Consider the following 22,221-nt stretch of genomic DNA (forward strand, 5'->3'; position numbering starts at 1 on the left):
TTTTTCTGTTTTAGTCAGCTAGAACAGTTTTTTTTGTTTGCAACCAAGAACCTCTGATTCAATGAATAATGGGATCTCTGCTGCCAATACAGATGGGAGATTTTGATGCCTGTGCTGTTTTCTGAAGTTATTGCAAATAGGGACTTAAATGATAGAACTGATCTGAGTGTAGGGCAGAGGCTAATTATGCCCAATATATTTTAACTGTATGAGGCTACCAAAATGCGTCCAGATTCATGTAAATATATGCATCGCTTGCCTCTACTAGTGTTTAAAATCTCCTGCTAGCCAGGCATGGTGGCTCATGCCTGTACAAGTTCCAGATTAGCTTGAGCAAGAGGGAGACTCCATCTCTACTAAAAAAATAGACAAGCTGAGGCAAGAGGACCACTTGAGCCCAAGAGTTGGAGGTTGCTGTGAGCTGTGATGACACCACAGAACTCTACCCATGGGGAAAGCTTGAGACTCAGCCTCAAAAAAAAAAAAATCTCCTGTCAAGTGGGGTGTAATTCTGCATGACCAATTTCAGAATAGTTGAGGTCTTAAGAAACATTGATGTTTGCTGTTTGTTGTTTTATTGTACATTGCTAAAATGAGAGAAAAATAGATACTTTTGTGTCAAGATTTGTAAGTGCTGTTGGCCCTTGAACAACGCGGGCTTGAACTGTGCCTATCCAGACACAGGCAGATTCTCCTCCGCCTCTGCTGCCCCTGACAGACTAAGACCAGCCCATCCTCATCCTCAGCCAGCTCAGTGTGACGATAGTGATAGAGCTGGAGGATCATCTACTTCCACTGAATGAATGTTCAGTATATTTTCTCTTTCTTATGATTTTTAAAAAATAACATTTTCTTTTCTCTAGCGTACTTTATTATAAGAATGCAGAATATAATATGCATACAAAATGCATGCTGACTAATTCTACATGAGGCTGTGGTCAACAATATCATATGAGTAGTCAAGATTTTGGGGTGTCAAAAGTGGATTTATGACTATGCAGAGGGTCAGGTCCCTAATTCCTACATGGTTCAAGGGTAAACGGCACTTCCTCCATTTTTCTATGATGGAAGATGATATTTGAAATTAAAAAAATAAATTAAAAACCAGATGAATGCTGTCATTCTGTAAATCCCACGGATTCTGGGAATGTTGGTATCTTAGAAGAAGAAAGTGATCCTGACTACATAGTTCTCTGGTGATGAACACTGCAATCCTACCAGACAGGTCCTAAGGAGTAATTGATACGATACAGTTTACTAGTCACTAAATGTGTTAACTGGGAGAACAGGCATGGAGCCTTAACGGTTGAACCTTTCCTTGAACTGGCTACTCCTGAGCCTACCTAGCAACCACTTATATACCCTGTTTCCCCGAAAATAAGACAGTGTCTTATATTAAGGTGTGCTCCCAAAGATGCGCTAAGTCTTATTTTCAGGTGACGTCTTCTCTGTCCTGTGAGTAGGTCTTATTTTTGGACGATGTCTTATTTTCAGGGAAACAGGGTAGAAAGACTTTCAAACTCAAATGTCCCTGAAACACAAAAATGTGAGATGCACCTTGTTAAAAGAGATAATCAGTTGTGGTGAGGAAAGTGAAGAACTGGCGCATGCCTGCTTCACCTAAAGATATTCCAAATGGAAATTTAAAATGCTGTCCTGACCAACATAATTCATATCTCTGGCTAACTGGTCCAAGAGGCCACCTGTTTATGACTTCTGATACATAGGCGATGACATCAATCCAGTTTCTACTCAGGGAGAATTTATTTATTTATTCAGATATTAAAAGCATGCAAATGTTTTGGTTACATGAATTGCTTTGTATAACTTGAGTCAAAGTTATAAGTGCACCTGTCACCCGGGCAGTGAGCATTATACCCATTAGGTGTGAATTCCCCCCCCCCTTGCCCCTTCCTACCAGCTTTCTTTCCATTGAGTTAGTATTAGAAATGTACATGTGGGTGTTGATTGATTCATTCATATTTTATAGTGAGTATACGTGGTGTTTGTTTCTCCATTCTTGGGAAATTTCACTTAGAAGAATTGTCTCCATTTCCATCAGGTTTTACAAAGGTATCGGTTCACCACTTTTTCATGGCTGAGTAGTACTCCATGGCGGTCATAGACTACTGTTTGTTAATCCACTCATGTATTGGTGGGCACTTGGGTTGATTCTATATCTTTGCATTGTGAATTGTGCTGCCATAAACATTCAAGTGCATGTGCCTTTTTGATGAAATGACTTTTTTTTCCTTTGGGTAAATACCCAATAGTGGGATTTCATGGTCAAATGGTAGGTCTCCTTTTAGTTCTTTGAAGTATCTCCATGTGACTTTCCATAGAGGTCGTACTGTTTTGCAGTCCCACCAACAGTGTGCAAGTGCTCCTTTCCCTCCACATCCTTGCCAGCATCTGTTTTGGGACTTTTTGATAAAAACCATTCTCACTGGAGTTACATGATGCCTCACTGTGAGAATTTAAAAAATTTAGGAGAGTAAGTGTTTCAAGTAGCTTGCAACTTTGTCTTGCTCCTGGCCATTGGACACTTTGCATTACTAGACATTGTCCCACTCTTCCCAATTATAAGTTCATATTTCTTATTGAACTTGGCGCTGGGACAGCACTGATGCAGTTGTGAGCTGTGCATTAAAACCATTCTTGTGTGAAGAGGCGTCTGTCTTGGGGAGGAGGAAAAACTTTCCTGGAGTCAACCAAAGAGGGAGAAATTGGGCCTCAGACAGGAAATGGAACACTCAGGCTGGAAGCAAAACCTGTGCTCTCTGGGCCTGTTCTGATGGGATCTAGACTTTGGGGAGCTGTGCCAGTTTTCTACTAGGGAAGTAACCTGAATGCCTGACAAGCTGAAGAATAATCCCTCAGCTCATGAGCTGTGGAAGTAGATCATGTATTATTATTGTTGTTATATTGCTGTTGTTGATTTTACCCTTTTTATTTTGTTAGGATACTTCTGGCAGCAAGTATCAGAAACCTAACTTCAAATGGTGTATGCTGTGGTTCAACAGCATCATCAAAGGCTCACATTCCTTCCATCTTTTGTTAGCCAACTTTCCTCACGCCACTTCAACCAGTCACTGCGTCTGAGTTCCCCCTGGAAGGGCGTGACCTTGGTAAGGTGAGTCCCTGCAGCTGAGGCAAGCCCTAAAGGGGCCGACAGCTGAAGGCTGTGAGCTGACACGGGGCAGCAGCTGAAGCGCTAAGTTCTCCCCGAAGGGTAACCTGGGAGGTGCGTTGAGCATCCACCTCCCTTCCCTGGGCCATGTGGAGGAGGATGAATACAAGACCGGAATTCACACTCTTCCATCAAAGAAAGGGGTGAGTACATTTGGAGAGAGGCAAGCAAGGGTCTGTGCTCCTCAGAGGTAGCACTCAAACGGGCTGGTCGCGGCGTCCCAGGAGATTCATTCCTGAGAGCAATCACTGGCCCCTGCTTTCTGATTAATCCCAGTCATCTGAAGTGGTGACGAGATCCCCGACGACTTTGTTCCAAACACTGTTTGTAAATATATTCCCAGGAAGCACCGATCTCTCTTGTGCCCTTTGTTCCCTGCTGTGGCTTTGAACATTTTGTGACAGCGCTGGCTGGCTTTTCATCTGCCTTGTTCAGTGTTCTCTTTGGTGGCAGTTCCAGCCCTTTCACCTTCATGACTGGTCTCCATGCATTAAGGAAGGCAAGTCCAGGAGTTTCTGCTGCCAACTGCTCTGTCCTGATGTCTGGTGTCTAAGGCATGCGGTGGAAGGCAAAGCCCTGAGATAAACAGAGCTGAGTGTGGGGAGCCTTGTCTGAGCCATGAATCCAGAGACACCTGAACTTATCCCAGCTCCTGGACTCACAGTTGTTGGTGCCAGTGATCCCTTTTCGGTTAAGCCAAAAGTAACTCTGTGTTACCTACAAACAAATGAATCTCGAGTGACAGAGTCCTCTCAACAGTTTCTTTTCAAGGCTGGTTGATTAACATTCTCTGCCTTCGCCTGCCCTTTCTCATCTTTCTGGGAGACCCCATGCACAGGATTATTTCACGTATGATTTATGCTACAGTTTGTGCCTCTGCTTCTGTCCTCCCTCCAGGATGTCACCTACAACGTCCTGTCACTGTCATCCACATGGCCTGTTCTGCCCCAGCACACTGACCTGCTTCCCCACCTAGTGATGCTGACTCACCTTGACCTCTCAAGCTGGTGGTGGGCACTTTTCTCTACAATGACAGCACTATAAGCTGTCTTCTCTATGAAAATCTTACATGCTTGTATTTTTTAATCTGGAGAATGAGAAATACTTTCCCCTTATTTTTCCTGTTCTTTATAGTTAGCGGTGGTAGAGGAATCTATTTCAGGAGTCTTAATTACTTAGTGATATTCTTTCTATAGGTTTACCCACCCTCCCAAACAAGGCCGTGAGAATCTTTCTTCCTTTCAACACTCAGGCCCTGAGCGAAGTCTGCTATACTCACCAGGGATGCCCGTGGGCAGGAGTGGACTTCTTAGAAAGGGAAGTCCACTAACCTTCCTTAAAACCTTCCCATCTCATCAGTTTTCTTGCCCTTTGCTTTTTGCACGTACTGGTTGTCTTTGAAGACAACCTGATGATGATAATCTCGGAGCACAGAGCCATCACTCACAGGGCTGTGTAAACATCACGCACACCATGGTGCAGAGTGGCTTCCTCAGCCGTCTAATGGGAAAAAATGATCACGTTGTGCTAGAAGCCATCTGGAATTTTCTCCCTGCATAATGAATGTCTAAGTGACTTCTTTATCTTCCCATGGAGAACATTCAGTCTATAAAAATTGTCCATAGGAAAGGACTATTGATGCATGTTCTTGTTCCTTTTGTTCTGATAATAGAAAGTCATAAAAACTGCTCTGCAGTTTTCTTTCTCCAATATGAACTGTTTTAAAAAAAGACAAGAAAAAAAGATGAACTACAGCTTGTGGGAAATGGTCACTTCCATGAAGGGTACCCAGACACTGCAGGCTCGGGGTGGTGGAGGAAAAGGGTCACAGCACTAGTGAAGCTTTATCTTGATCTCCATCGGTGGAAAGATGTGTGTCATCATAAAACTAGAATCGGCCTCTCACACCGTGATAAAAAGCTCAAATCACAGAAAAGAGACGCTCCACTTGTCCTGAGGGGCTTCTCTTCCAAAGTGGTCATAAAACAACTGTTAATGTTTCTCTAACCTCTGTCCCCTTCCAGGCGTAGGACAGAGAGTTGTTTAGTTTTGAATCATCATAAAACATGACAAATGCTGCTTTCTTAGCTACTGTGTCATTTATGATGGCCAATATTTTCCAATTTCTGCTCCTGTATCATGGTGAACTTGACTTATGAGCTATATCCAGGCTAATGTTTTCCTTCTGAAAGTAGAAACAATATGTTGCAAATGCCTGTGAGTTAGACTATTTTTTGGTAACTTTTGTGTTTCAAGAAAAATGATATTCATCATAAATGTCCGTTTTGTGCTTACTGAAACATCTTTCTTCTTTTACAAGGGAAGAGCTTGAGGGTTTTTTTTTTTTTGCTTTTTATTGTTAAATTTTTGTCACAATGGCAGGGATGTTGAATGGAAGGCCACAGCTTTTAAATTTGAATACTTTTTTAACAATTTTGTTCACATATATGGGTTTTTATAATACGGTTGTTTCTTTTTTATTCTTTTTGATGTGTCAAATTGGTTAAACTACATCCCCAGTTATTCAATCAAACACTGATGCAGGTGTTGCTGTGAGGGACTTTGCAGATGGAATTGAAGGCAGTTGGCTTTAAGTATGGGAGACGGGAGATTATACGGGATTATCGAGGCAGGGCCTGATTCAATTAGTTGAAAAGTGGTAAGAGCAGAGCTGGGGGAGGTGGGGGCGGGCAGACAGAGAGAGAGAGAGAGAGAGAGAGAGAGAGAGAGAGAGAGAGAGAGGAAATTCTGCTTCTGGAAGGAGCCACTTCAGCTTCTACATATGAGTTCCAGCCTACCTGTGATCTTCTCTTCCTAGCAGGCTGCCCTACAGATTTTGTACTTGTTTAGCCAGCCTCCAGAATTGTGTAAAACAGTTTCTTGTCTGTCTGTCTGTCTGTCTATCTATCTCTTCTCTATCTATAGCATCTTTTTCTTCTATCTATCTATCTATCCTCTATCTATATCATCTTTTTCTTCTATCCATCCATCCATCTTCTGCTGCTTCTCTTTCTCTAGTTAAGCCCTGACTGATACAAATTTTGGTGCCCGGAAATGTAATGCTGTTGTAACAAATACTTAAAATGTGGAAGTGACGTTGTAATAATGCAGTGGACAGATGCTGAAAATTTAAAACAATTTCTTATTTTTATTTCACAGAGGCTGAAACTTTTAATGAATATGAGAGAAAAGGCCTAGATTAAGTCCACTGCACACAGGAAATATTATTTAGTGTTGGAGTTCACTGAGAGGATATCTTTCTCTACTTGAAGAACCCTTTGCTTTTTCTGAAAATTTTCTTTAAGATTCTAGTGTGTCTATTTTCATCATCTTATGTTGCTACCAGTAAGTCTATGCATATGTACTAAGAACCATAAAAAAGAATCTGAGTTATAAATTTGCTCTATAAATAAATGACCCAATGGAGCTGGAGTGAAATGACATTATTATCTTTATTCATTTGTTATTAATATTATTTACTAATAACTTTGTTTACTTAATATTTTCCTGAGTTTTCATGGATCCACAGAGCAACTTTCTTTGGGTATTTCCTTTTAAACCTATATAATCTCAGGATTTGAAGGGGGTCGTAGATTAGATTACGCTTAGCATTCATTTGAAACCTGACACTCCCTTGTAAATGGGCCCTGCCAAGGAAAAACTGCCAAGCCTGCTCATAAGGACTTGCTGTAGAGACCATCTGTCAACTAAAGCAATACACAACTTTGTTGCGAAGGTCTTCCTTAAATGGAACCAAACTCTGCCTCTGGCTTGTAGGTGAGGAAACAGAGGCACAGAAAGATGGCTTAGCTTGTTCACCTCACTAGTTAGCAGTGTTTGCTCTGCTGGATTCTAGTTACGGTTGTTTCCGCACCTGCTGTCTCTTGAGTAACATCTATTCACTTCTAAGATAAGTGTGTTAGTCCGCGAGTCTGTCTAGGTGTGCCGGGGAAGCAGGGAACTTGTGGACCAGATCTTTCTTTCTTAAGCTTTTAATTTTGAATAATTTTCAACTACAGAGAGTTGTAAGAGGGTACCAAGAATTGTCATATCATCTTTACAAATTTTTATTATTTGGGCACATTTGCTTTTACTTTCTTTCACTTTAAATACATACATAATGTTTGTTTTTGAACTATTCAAGACTCAACGGCATTCATCATGTCCTTTTACACCTCAAAGCTTTGGTGCACATTTCCTAAGCATAAGGATACATTTCCTTATATAACCACTGACTATCATCCCATACAGGAAATCCAACACTGACACAATCTTTAATCTACATCAGCTGTCACAATAACGTCCTTTATAACACCCCCCACCCCCCAGGCAGGTCCAGGTGAAGCATGTATTGTACAGACTTGTGACATCTCTTTAGTCTCTTTTAATTTGGGATGGTTCACCTGTCTTTCCTTACCATTCACAACCTTCTATTCTTGATGAGTACAGGCCAGTTATTTTATAGAATGACCTTCAGTTTGTGGTTGTCTGATATTTCTTCACTATTAAATTGAAGTTGTACATGTTTGGTTTGCATGTGTGATCTTAGGTCATGTCAGAGTAACACATCTAGAAGGACACCACGTTCAGTTGTACCTTATTGAAGATGTTAATTTTGACCCTTTGGCCAAAGTGCTGGTTTTTCCCACTGTGTAGTTAGTGCTTTTTACTTCCTAATTCACCAATTCTTCCTCTATCTCCATTGTGTCAGATTGAATAGTCTTGCCTAACTCCATTGTTATCATGAAAGTTACAGGTGAATTTTTTTTAGAGGTTTTCTAATTGTGTCTTTCTAGATTTATTAGTCTTCATTCCCCAGTTAGAGAGATCTATCAATCTGTGATGGTTAATTTTAGGTGTCAATTTGACTGGGTTAAGGAATACCTACAGGAGTTGTAAAGCCTTCTTCTGTTGTGTCCATGAGGGTGTTTTTGGAGGAGATTGGCATGTGAGTAGATGGACTGAGTGGAGAAGATGGGCTCTCTAAGTGGGCAGGCACCATTCAATCACCTGGGAGCCTGGATGAAACAAAAAGGGTGAATTTTCTCCCTTCTGGAGCTGGACATATTCTTCTTTGCCCTTGCACATCAGAACTCCAGGTTATTCAGTCTTTGAACTCTGGGCTTAACACCAGCAGTCTTCTAGGGGTCTTAGACCTTTGACTATTTATTTATTTATTTATTTTTTTTTACAGTTTTTGGCCGAGACTGGGTTTGAACCCACCACCTCCTATATATGGGGCTGGCGCCCTATTCCTTTGAGCCACAGACGCCTCCCTAGACCTTTGACTTTAACTGAAAGTTACACTATGGGCTTTCTTTGTTCTCAGGCCTTAGACTTGGATTGAGCCACACTGCCAGCCTCCATGTTTCTTCAGCTTGCAGATGACCTATTGTGATAATTCTCAGCCTCCATAATGGTATGAACCAATTCTCCTACTAAATCTTCTATCATCTATCTATCTATCTATCTATCTATCTGTATCCATTGGTACTATTCATTTTGTTTCACTGGAGAATCCTAATTACTATCATCTATTATCAGTATGCACTCATGTATTCTTATTTTATTCAGTGGATTATATAATGTGCTATAGTCCTTATTTATCTTGGTGCTCGATTTGTCTCTAACTTGGTCAGTGAGAACCCTTTGAGTAGGCTCCATGTGTCCTTTTGGCATATCTTTTTTCTTATTATTATTTTGTTTTATTTTGAGTGGCTCCTTGCCTTTTGGCACAAAATGTTTTAGGTATGTGTAGTACATCCTCTGTCTTCATCCTGGAATGTGCCATTTATTCATGGACCCTTGTGTCCTCTTAGTAGAGAATGGCGTTTAGAGGTCTGAGTATCAGGTGCACTCACTGGTTCTTGGGTGTAAATAGTTACTGGACTTCTTTTTTTTTTTTTTTTTTTGGCCGGGGCTGGGTTTGAACCCGCCACCTCCAGCATATGGGACCGGCGCCCTACCCGCTGAGCCACAGGCGCCGCCCTAGTTACTGGACTTCTAAGGACTTCTGGTGGACAAAGCTGGGGAAAAAATTTAAGTTATCTCTCATAAGCCCAAATATTAAGTCTTTTTTGGGAGGGATGGGTGGGATAAGATCTCTTTCTATTGCCCAGGCTAGATTGCAGTGATATCATCCTAGCTCACTGCATACTCAAATTCATAGGCTCAAGAGATCCTTCTTCCTCAGCCTCCTGAGTAGCTGGGACTACTGGCAAGTGCCACTATGCCAGGCTAATTTTTCCACTATTTGTAGAAACAGGGTCTCATTCTTGCTCAGTCTGATATTAAACTCCTGGCTGCAAGCAATCCTCCTACCTTGGCCTCTAAAAGGGCTAGGATTATAGGCATGAGTCATTGCACCCAGTCAAGTCTCAGTTTTGAACCTAACTACTCTTAGCATTTTTTTTTTTTTTTTTTGTAGAGACAGAGTCTCACTGTACGGCCCTCGGTAGAGTGCCGTGGTGTTACACGGCTCACAGCAACCTCTAACTCTTGGGCTTACGTGATTCTCTTGCCTCAGCCTCCCGAGTAGCTGGGACTACAGGCGCCCGCCACAACGCCCAGCTATTTTTTTGTTGCAGTTTGGCCGGGGCTGGGTTTGAACCCGCCACCCTCGGCATATGGGGCCGGTACCCTACTCACTGAGCCACAGGCGCCGCCCGACTCTTAGCATTTTTAAGCTTGTCTTGAGCTTGATACAATTTTTCTTATTTTGTGACACAGGCAGTCAAAATGGCTAATAGGCATTTCAATACGTATTTCTACTTTCCAATTCATCAGCATTACATTGCCTAGGGCTTTCCCACCTCTCAGGATCTAGCAAAAGTTTCAAACTCTGTCTTTGGGGCAGATCCTCAAGGACTCACATGGTTTTCCTGACGTGTGACCAATGTGCAGACTTCCCTGGATATTCTGTATGCATTTGTTTGTTACCTCAGAGCACACACATTTGTGTATTTCACCTGATAAATATCCAGCTGTGAAGCTGATAGAGTAGGGAATATGGTAAGTCTTAATCTGTGAAGTCTGACATACTTAAGGATGAGAAAGGGACATAGTGGAGCAAAATAAGTCATTGAATGTTTCTCAATTAAGTGACCCCCTAATGCCATTATTCTCCATTTCTTTTCTGCCACTAGAGGATGGATGAGGATCGAAGGTGACTGAGATGGGAAAATTGCACTATCACAAATGGTTGAACTGGGAGACAAAACACTTTGCAGTCTTTCCTCTAGTGCAACTAACTAAGCTGCCTGAAATTAAGACCTATGACTTCAGGGAGCAACAAATCAAACTGCCCTGTCTTCAATCTTTTTTAGGCTTATTTAAGCAAAAATACCAAACACCACCTGGGGAAATAGGATTTGGATGGCACTACAACTATTTGGGTCCATGCATTTAAAGCATATCATTATGGATGACAGGATAAAATATGCTGCCTCAGGAGGTAGAGAATTCTCTGTAGGTGCTTCAGAATTTGCTGAATGTGCACTTAGGGCATTGATAGAGTGGCACACAAGAATTAGATGATTAGATGACTTTTAAGATTCTTTTCAGCCCTGAGATTCCATAGGGCTACCCCTTTATATCGTATATGTAAATTAAATAATTTGCACACTTACTTACACATTTTATTTCTTAAATGGAAATAGATGGAAGAAATAGATTGTTTTTTCCACCCCAGAAGCAGTTAAAGACTGTAGAATATAATTTTCTTCCTGGTGGACTCTGGTATGTTTTATTAGGAAATAATGATGAGCACTTGATAATAGCATCTGAAGATATCAAACTGTTTATTCCCAAAGAAAATTTAAAATTTATTTTTCTTAAATTTGAAAATTATTATAATTATTGTTTAATGAGACCAAAGAAAAAGCATTTGTTCAATAGAAGAAAAAAGTCTCAAGACTATATATATCCTTATGTATGAAGGTCTGATAATTTTTTTTTTGAAGGTCTGATAATTAAGTTTGTGAACTTGTGATTGTGCTTGTATGTTGTTGGCAGCACTGTACAAACAACTCAGTTTCATAACCTTGGTATATCAGCATCTCACAGCTGTTTGTGTCCATGTGGGTGGTATCTTCCTGAGTAGCATTCATTATTTGTTGTTGTGTGCTTTTGTGTGCCATGATGAGAATGTCTGAACTTGAATTAGTGCAATGAATAAACATTCATAAATTTCTTGTTATACTTGGCAAGAGTGGAAGTAAAATCAGGGACACATTAGTCCAAGTTTATGGGTATAATGCCATGAAGAAAACAGTAATGTACAATGGATTAAATGTTTTTCTGAGGGGAGAAAAAGCATTACTGATGAGGAGAGACCAGGGTGACCAGGAATGAGCAGAATTGATGAAAACATAGCAAGCATTCATTGAATTGTGCTGCAAAATTGTCAACTGGCTATGAGAAGCATAGCAGACCAAGTAAACATCAATAGTGAATAATTGGGAAAACCTTAACTGAAAGTCCAGGGTGAGAGAAGTATGAGAGAAGGGTGTAAGAAGTGTGAGAGAAGGGTGAGAGAAGCTTTTGCATCACAACAATGCACCAGCTCACATGGCACTGTTTGTGAGGGAGTTTTTAGCTAGGAAACAAATAATTGTATTGAAATACCATCCATGTTTACCTGGTCTGGCCCCCAGAGACTTTTTTCTTTACCTAAAGATAAAGAAAATATTGAAAGGAAGACATTTTGATGACATTTAGGACACCAAAGGGTAATATAGCAACAGCTCTGAAACAATGCTCCAAAGTTGCTTTGAGCGATGGACTAGGTGCATACTTCCCATGATGAGTATGCTGAAGGTGACTATAGTGATACTCAGCAATGAGTTGTGTAGCGCTGTTCCTAGGATGAGTTCATGAACTTGATTGTCAAATCTCATATTTATATTTCTCTCCCTTAGAATCTATTTTCACAGTATCGCCATGAATACATAAGCCAATTACTTATTTCCTGATAATTTATTATCAAAGACAATATTAGCTAATCTCCTAGAGAATTAGAGGCAGTTTTTAAGATTCCAGAGCACATTTCTAAATCACTGTATGGCACATTAGAATTTCTACAAGACCATGATCTCTTTAAAGACAGGGATCCCTTAATTTTTATAGGTATGTAACAAATAAATGTGATAAATTTTCATTTGGAAAAGAAGACATAAGGTTTGAAAATAGAAGAGCAATTCTGTTTTCTCTGAACTTCAGAAGGGACAGAAAAGAATGGATTATTTCTTTAAAAATGGCTCTGAAGATCTCACCAAAACTTCATGGATGGCATAGCAGGGATAATGTGCCCCATGTTCCAGAAGCAGGTGGGTAGCTCAACAAGAGAGGTTTATCTTAGGTGAATGTAGGAACAGCAGAATCTCTTTTCCTTCTTTTGAAAATTAACTTCTTTATTTGAAAAAAGAAAACCACATCATTTTAGCCATTCACTGGGATGTGCTGGAGACCTACTTGGAGCTTCTGGCCTTGCCTGGGATTTCGGAGGTACATGGTGCAGCTCTCCAAAATACTCCTCAGTGACCTGCTGAGGCTGATTATATGGCTGGCAGCCCAAGGGCAGAGATACATGAGGAAACCCTTATATCTCAGCTTCAAAGCTAAAGGTGGAATGTGGTGATAGTTGAGGGAAAAGGTGCAGGTAAAAATGCATGTCCTTTCTCTAGGAGAAGAAAACACAATCTGTATAATTAAAATTAGCTTCTCTCATAGCACAAGCTATTAGCTTCTGTCATAGCTATAAGCTACTGCAATTGTTGAGCAAGGACTCTGTAAAGACTCCAAACCATTAGATGGAACTTGAAAATGTACATTTACATGTAATTTGGTGAAACCAGCACATTGTACCCCTTGATTGCACTAATGTACATAGCCATGATTTAATAATAACAAAAAGTTTAAAAGGAAATTATGCATTAATAGTTGGTATTTTTTCTTACCAAGAGAAATATTAAGTTGGCCTTAGGACAAAACTTTCTTTCTGTGGGAATTCTACACATTGGAGAGACTGGGACAGCGGATTTTTGAATGTATTAAAAGGTGATCATGGATATATGCTATTTTAGCTTGTCCCAAATCCATCCTCCCTTTACTGGGAAAAGCGTCTCAATTTTCCTTTGGGGTAACAGGATTCCATAGTCTCCAGAAAAGTGTTCAGATGGGGCTCACAGCATGAAGAATGTGACTCTGATCACATTTCATATCACATTTGTTTCAGGAAAAGGTATGTGACTTAAGTGGGATAAACAGAATGAGTTCTTTGAATCATAAGGTAACTTTCTTTTTTTTTTTGTTAAATCATAGCTGTGTACATTAGTGAAATCAAGGGGTACAATGTGCTGGTTTCATATACAATCTGAAATATTCTCATCAAACTGTAGCCTTCATGGCATTTTCTTTTTTTTTTTTTTTGGCTGTGTAAAGCATATGTTTATTTTTTTATTTATTTTTTTTTTATTGTTGGGGATTCGTTGAGGGTACAATAAGCCAGGTTACACTGATTGCAATTGTTAGGTAAAGTCCCTCTTGCAATCATGTCTTGCCCCCATAAAGTGTGACACACACCAAGGCCCCACCCACCTCCCTCCTTCCCTCTTTCTGTTTCCCCCCCATAACCATAATTGTCATTAATTGTCCTCATATCAAAATTGAGTACATAGGAATCATGCTTCTCCATTCTTGTGATGCTTTACTAAGAATAATATCTTCCACGTCCATCCAGGTTAATACGAAGGATGTAAAGTCTCCATTTTTTTTAATGGCTGAATAGTATTCCATGGTATACATATACCACAGCTTGTTAATCCATTCCTGGGTTGGTGGGCATTTAGGCTGTTTCCACGTTTTGGCGATTGTAAACTGAGCTGCAATAAACAGTCTAGTACAAGTGTCCTTATGATAAAAGGATTTCTTTCCTTCTGGGTAAATGCCCAGTAATGGGATTGCAGGATCAAATGGGAGGTCTAGCTTGAGTGCTTTGAGGTTTCTCCATACTTCCTTCCAGAAAGGTTGTACTAGTTTGCAGTCCCACCAGCAGTGTAAAAGTGTTCCCTTCTCTCCACATCCACGCCAGCATCTGCAGTTTTGAGATTTTGTGATGTGGGCCATTCTCACTGGGGTTAGATGATATCTCAGGGTTGTTTTGATTTGCATTTCTCTAATATATAGAGATGATGAACATTTTTTCATGTGTTTGTTAGCCATTCGTCTGTCATCTTTAGAGAAAGTTCTATTCATGTCTCTTGCCCATTGATATAAGGGATTGTTGGCTTTTTTCATGTGGATTAATTTGAGTTCTCTATAGATCCTAGTTATCAAGCTTTTGTCTGATTGAAAATATGCAAATATCCTTTCCCATTGTGTAGGTTGTCTCTTTGCTTTGGTTATTGTCTCCTTAGCTGTACAGAAGCTTTTTAGTTTAATGAAGTCCCATTTGTTTATTTTTGTTGTTGTTGCAATTGCCATGGCAGTCTTCTTCATGAAGTCTTTCCCCAGGCCAATATCTTCCAGTGTTTTTCCTATGCTTTCTTGGAGGGTTTTTATTGTTTCATGCCTTAAGTTTAAGTCCTTTACCCATCTTGAATCAATTTTTGTGAGTGGGGAAAGGTGTGGGTCCAGTTTCAGTCTTTTACATGTAGACATCCAGTTCTCCCAACACCATTTATTGAATAGGGAGTCTTTCCCCCAAGGTAAGTTCTTGTTTGCTTTATCAAAGATTAGGTGGTTGTAAGATGTTAGTTTCATTTCTTGGTTTTCAATTCGATTCCAAGTGTCTATGTCTCTGTTTTTGTGCAAGTACCATGCTGTCTTGAGCACTATGGCTTTGTAGTACAGACTAAAATCTGGTATGCTGATGCCCCCAGCTTTATTTTTATTATGGAGAACTGCCTTAGCTATACGGGGTTTTTTCCAGTTCCATACAAAACGCAGAATCATTTTTTCCAAATCTTGAAAGTATGATGTTGGTACTTTGATAGGAATGGCATTGAATAGGTAGATTGCTTTGGGAAGTATGGACATTTTAACAATGTTGATTCTTCCCATCCATGAGCATGGTAAGTTCTTCCATTTGTTAATATCCTCTGCTATTTCCTTTCTGAGGATTTCATAGTTTTCTTTATAGAGGTCCTTCACCTCCTTCGTTAGGTATATTCCTAGGTATTTGATTTTCTTTGAGACTATGGTGAAGGGAGTTGTGTCCTTAATTAGCTTCTCATCTTGACTGTTATTGGTGTACACAAAGGCTACTGACTTGTGGACATTGATTTTATATCCTGAAACATTACTGTATTTTTTGATGACTTCTAGGAGTCTTGTGGTTGAGTCTTTGGGGTTCTCTAAGTATAAGATCATGTCGTCAGCAAAGAGGGAGAGTTTGACCTCCTCTGCTCCCATTTGGATTCCCTTTATTTCCTTGTCTTGCCTAATTGTATTGGCTAGAACTTCCAGCACTATGTTGAATAGTAAAGGTGACAGAGGACAACCTTGTCTGGTTCCAGTTCTAAGAGGAAAAGCTTTCAGTTTTACTCCATTCAGTAAAATATTGGCTGTGGGTTTGTCATAGATAGCTTCAATCAGTTTTAGAAATGTGCCACCTATGCCTATACTCTTCAGTGTTCTAATTAGAAAAGGATGCTGGATTTTATCAAATGCTTTTTCTGCATCTATTGAGAGGATCATGTGATCTTTATTTTTGCCTCTGTTAATATGGTGGATAACGTTTATAGACTTGCGTATGTTAAACCAGCCTTGCATCCCTGGGATGAAGCCTACTTGATCATGATGAATGACTTTTTTGATGATAAGCTGTAATCTATTGGCTAGGATTTTGTTGAGAATTTTTGCGTCTATGTTCATGAGTGAGATAGGTCTGAAATTCTCCTTTTTGTTTGGGTCTTTTCCTGGTTTTGGTATCAGGGTGATGTTTGCTTCATAGAATGTGTTGGGGAAGATTCCTTCTTCCTCAATTTTTTGGAATAATTTCTGCAGTACAGGAATAAGCTCTTCCTTGAAGGTTTGATAGAATTCTGGAGTGAAGCCATCTGGACCAGGGCATTTTTTGGTTGGAAGCTTTTTTATTGTTTCTTTGATCTCAGTGCTTGAAATTGGTCTGTTCAGGAGCTCTATTTCTTCCTGGCTGAGTCTAGGGAGAGGGTGTGATTCCAAATATTGATCCATTTCTTTCACATTGTCAAATTTCTGGGCATAGAGTTTCTGGTAGTATTCAGAGATGATCTCTTGTATCTCTGTGGGATCAGTTGTTATTTCCCCTTTATCATTTCTGATTGAGGTTACTAGAGATTTTACTTTTCTATTCCTTGTTAGTCTGGCCAATGGTTTATCTATTTTATTTATTTTTTCAAAAAACCAACTCCTTGTTTCATTAATTTTCTGAATGATTCTTTTGTTTTCAATTTCATTGATCTCTGATTTGATTTTGGATATTTCTTTTCTTCTACTGAGTTTAGGCTTAGATTGTTCTTCTTTTTCCAATTCCAGAAGATCTCTTGTGAGATTGTTGATGTGCTCTCTTTCTGTTTTTCGAATGTAGGCATCTAAAGCGATGAATTTTCCTCTCAAAACTGCTTTTGCAGTATCCCACAGGTTTTGGTAGCTTGTGTCTTCATTGTTGTTATGCTCAAGGAAGTTAATGATTTCCTGTTTTATTTCTTCCTTCACCCATCTGTTATTCAACAGAAGATTGTTTAGTTTCCATGCCTTTGGGTGGGGTCGAGCATTTTTGTTAGAGTTGAGTTCCACCTTTAGTGCCTTATGGTCTGAGAAGATACAAGGTAAAATTTCAATTCTTTTGATTCTGTTGATATTTGTTTTGTGTCCCAGGATATGATCAATTTTGGAGAATGTTCCGTGGGGTGATGAGAAGAATGTATATTCTTTATCTTTGGGATGGAGTGTTCTATATGCGTCTATCAAGCACAGTTGTTCTAGAGTCTCATTTAAGTCTCTTATATCCTTGTTTAATTTCTGTTTAGAGGATCTGTCCAGCTCTGTAAGAGGAGTGTTAAAGTCCCCTGTTATCATGGTATTATCAGATATCATATTGCTCAGACTGAGTAAGGTCTGCTTCAAGAATCTGGGAGCATTTAAATTGGGTGCATAAATATTTAGAATTGAAATGTCTTCTTGTTGTATTTTTCCCTTGACCAATATAAAGTGACCATCTTTGTCTTTTTTGACTTTAGTTGCTTTAAATCCACATGTGTCTGAAAATAAGATTGCAACTCCTCTTTTCTTCTGAATTCCATTTGCCTGAAAAATTGTCTTCCAACCCTTGACTCGGAGCTTTAATTTGTCTTTTGAAGCCAGGTGTGTTTCTTGCAGACAGCAAATGGATGGCTTGTGTTTTTTAATCCAGTCAACCAATCTATGTCTCTTCAGTGGGGAATTCAAGCCATTAACATTTATTGAGATAATTGACAAGTGTGGTAGTATTCTATTCGTCTTATTTTGTGAGAGTCCATTGCTTAGTTTTATCTTTTGCATCAGTGTGGAGGTTAGGTTCTGTCCTTTAATCTCTGAGTTCTTACTTTGCTGCTGATCCATTGTGGTGGTCAGTGTGCAGAACAGGTTGAAGTATTTCCTGTAGAGCTGGTCTTGTTGTGGCGAATTTCCTCAATGTTTGTATATCCGTAAATGATTTGATTTCTCCGTCAATTTTGAAGCTTAGCTTAGCAGGATACAGAATTCTGGGCTGAAAATTGTTCTGTTTAAGTAGATTAAAGGTAGATGACCATTGTCTTCTTGCTTGGAAAGTTTCATTAGAGAAGTCTGCGGTCAATCTGATGGATTTGCCCCTGTAGGTCAACTGGCGCTTACTCCTGGCAGCTTGCAGAATCTTTTCTTTGGTCTTGACTTTGGAGAGGTTCATCACAATGTGTCTTGGAGAAGCTCGGTTAGAGTTGAGGTGACCTGGGGTCCGATATCCCTCTGAAAGCAGTGTGTCAGTATCTTTGGTGATATTTGGGAAATTTTCTTTTATAATATTCTCTAGTATGGCTTCCATTCCTCTGGGGCATTCTTCTTCCCCTTCTGGAATTCCTATAACTCGTATGTTGGAACGCTTCATAAAGTCCCATAATTCTGACAGTGAACGTTCTGCTTTCTCTCTCTTCTTTTCTGCCTCTTTTACTATCTGAGTTATCTCAAAAACTTTGTCTTCTACCTCTGAAATTCTTTCTTCTGCATGGTCTAACCTGTTGCTGATACTTTCCATTGCATCTTTAAGTTCCCTGATTGACTGTTTCATTTCCTTCAGCTCTGCTATATCCTTTTTATATTCTTCATATCGTTCATCTCTTATTTGATTCTGTTTTTGAATTTCCTTTTGGTTATTTTCCACTTTATTAACAGTTTCCTTCATTGTTTCCATCATTTCCTTCATTGTTTTCAACATGTGCATTCTAAATTCCCTTTCTGTCATTCCTAACATTTCTGTATAGGTGGAATCCTCTGCAGTAGCTACCTCATGGTCCCTTGACGGGGTAGTTCTGGACTGGTTCTTCATGTTGCCTGGAGTTTTCTGCTGATTCTTCCTCATGGGTGATTTCTTTTATCTGTTTACTTGCCCTAATTTTCCTTTCAATTCCTCTTGCTCTTTAAGTTCTTGTGCCTGTGGACTAAGGGTTACAGGACCAGAAGGGTGAGAAGGTTTAAGAGCAAAAAAGCGATGAAAGAAATGAGGACCGAGTGATAAGAAAAAAAAATGAAAAAAAAAGAAAAATAGAGAAAGGAGAGTGGTTGGGTGAAAGGAATATTGACAAAAAGAAGAGAGGCACAGAAAGAGGGAGACAGAGCAATATAGGTGTACAGTAGGGTACTTTGATACAACCTTAAAAAAAAAAAACAACACCTTCTGGGGGTGCCAAGTGGGGTGGTTCCCTTGAGGTCAGCAGCTCTTTGCTAACCTGATCAGACGCAGTACCCCACCTCCACCAAGTAGAGAGGAAAGACAAAAATGCTATAAATCAAACCAAAATAAGCAGACAGAAAACTTTACGGGATAAAATTGGCTGGAAAAACCAAATAATAGTGGTAGAAACACTAACAAAAATGAAGTTCTGATTACTGAAATAGGCAGCAATGGGAAATTATAATTAAACTAGAAAAATTGAGAAAGAAAAAGGATCTGTATGGAAAAGGTTGAACTTAAAAAACAAAACAACAATCTAGAACGTCAAAATAAACAAAAAAAACAACCAAACCAAAAAAAAAAACCAAACAAACAAAAAAAAACACACACGCAACCAAAAACAAAGCAGTATGTATATGGAATTGAATATTGTCTGGGCAACACATGGTCTTCTGGGGTATGAGATGTTAATCACAGTTCTGATACGACTGGAGGCTGCTAGTTTCTCGAACCCCAGCAGGTAGACACCCTAAATCTCTCTTCAGCCCACTTAAAAGGCACTTTGAACTTGTTCACTTACTGAGCAGAAGCTTTCTCAGGGAAGTGCTTGTTGCTGGAATCACTGCTGAAGTGGCTATCCACTTACCCTGTGTGTCAAAACTGGTCTCCCTCTGCCCCCGAGGGTTAGGGCTGCAAGGCGGCTCAGACCCCGCCCTTAGGCTACTTGGTCGCTGGGTTACCAGCTCCCACCCAATTCCAGCTCTGCGACCCTGAGGGCGGAGCTTGCCAGGGCAGATCGCTCGCTCACAATGTCTGCCTGTGACCCAGAGCCAAACTCTATTAGCTCCGTCTGGCTCAGCGGCTCAGACTGGGGCCCTAGACAAAGGCCAGAGTTCTCCGCACTCCCGCTCAGGCTCTCCCCAAGGCAGTTCAGCTGAGTGCCAAGTCCAAAGACACCAAAACAGTTCACAGGTAAGGCCTTTCTGGTTTGCAGTCTCGCTGCTACTGAACTTACAGTTGCGGGCGGGTTTAGGCGGATTGAACACACGCGAGCACTTGCCAGTTTTCCACTGTTTTAGTCCTCCTCTTGGGGTCCAGAAGTCTCTCGCTGACTCCCTGTATCCTCTCAGGGGTGATGATAGGCAGATCCCACCAGCCAGAGATGCCTGGAGTCCTATATCCCCAGACTCACAGTGCCCAGATGCAAGGAAGCTGTTACTCGGCTGCCATCTTGCTCCACCCTCCATGGCATTTTCTTAGTTATTGTATGTAGACATTTGTATTCTGCCTTTAGTAAGTTTTTTTTTTTTTTTATTGTTGGGGATTCATTGAGGGTACAATAAGCCAGGTTACACTGATTGCAATTGTTAGGTAAAGTCCCTCTGCTTTTGTAAGTTTTGCCTGTACTCATTCTAAGATGCACCTTAGGTGTGGCCCCACCCATTACCCTTCCTCCACCCTAACCTCCTCCCTCCCTTCCCCTTCCTTGGCCCTTTCCTCATAGTCTTGTGCTATAGTTGGGTTATAGCCTTCACGTGAAAGCTATAATTTAGCTTCATAGTAGGGCTGAGTACATTGGATACTTTTTCTTCCATTCTTGAGATACTTTGCTAAGAGTATCCAGCTCCATCCATGTAAACATGAAAGAGGTAAAGTCTCCATCTTTCTTTAAGGCTGCATAGTATTCCATGGTATACATGTACCACAATTTGCTAGTCCATTCATGGGTCGATGGGCACTTGTGCTTCTTCCATGACTTAGCAATTATGAAACTAAAAAGCTTCTGCACAGCCAAGAACATTGTAAGTAAAGCAAGCAGACAGCCCTCAGAATGGGAGAAAATATTTGCAGGTTATACCTCCGGTAAAAGTTTAATGACCAGAATCCACAGAGAACTCAAACATATTAGCAAGAAAAGAACACGTGATCCCATCTCAGGGTGGGCAAGGGACTTGAAGAGAAACTTCTCTAAAGAAGACAGACGCACGATCTACAAACACATGAAAGAAAGCTCATCATCCTTAATCATCAGAGAAATGCAAATCAAAACTACTTTGAAATATCACCTAACCCCAGTAAGAGTAGCCCACATAACAAAATCCCAAAACCAGAGATGTTGGTGTGGATGTGGAGAAAAGGGCACACTTCTACACTGCTGGTGGGAATGCACACTAATACGTTCCTTCTGAAAGGATGTTTGGAGAATACTTAGAGACCCCAAAATAGACCTGCCATTCGATCCTATAATTCCTTTACTGGGTTTATACCTAGAAGACCAAAAATCACAATATAACAAAGACATCTGTGCCAGAATGTTTATTGCATCCCAATTCATAAGGTCACTTTCTATAAGAGATGTTCTTTATTTTCTGCTGGACTTGAATGAGGAAGGTATGGGTTAGATATGTTACCTATTTGTGGAACACAAGAATAAGCCATTGTATTAGAGAAGGGGGTCAGACAGAAGGAAACAGCCTAGTTTTGCGGATATAGTTTAAGCCCTGAGATCACACTATATATACTACATATTTATACACACACCCGTATACACACATATATATATGTGTATGTGTATAAGTATTTATACTATATAAGTATATATTTATATACATGAATTTTTAATCCATGTGGTTCAGTGAATTTTTTATTTGCCAAAATAGCATGAATAGTTATGTGTTATGCACCAAAGGTATTTAACTAGTGTGGTGACTCAATTGAAGCTGCGCCTATCCTTTTGCCCTCTTGAGGACAGTATAGAGTTTATATTAAAAAATATCTAAAAGAAAAATTATTTCATCAGGTTGTCATTCGTCAGAAACTAAAAAACTCACACAAGCATGTAATTGCATTTAATGTTGGTGTAGAACAAGTTTAATAAAAGATAATATTAGTTCTTTTCTTAATTGAACATAAAGCATTATTTCCTATGTTTTTAGAGCTTCTCTTTTCTTTCATTTGTAATTCTCATCCCAAGATCCTTTTTCAAATAATTGGCTATCCTGTAGTTTAATTCCTTTAAAACTGCAGAAAGCTAAATAATGGTCTGAAGTTCCACAGGCTTTCATTGACCTTTTTCTGGGCTTGCAGGTTTACTTGGAGCACACCTTATGTATGTTTCTGAGAAAATATAGTATGTGGGAAATGA

This window comes from Nycticebus coucang, chromosome 17 (genome assembly GCF_027406575.1).
Source record: "Nycticebus coucang isolate mNycCou1 chromosome 17, mNycCou1.pri, whole genome shotgun sequence".
NCBI lineage: Eukaryota > Metazoa > Chordata > Mammalia > Primates > Lorisidae > Nycticebus > Nycticebus coucang.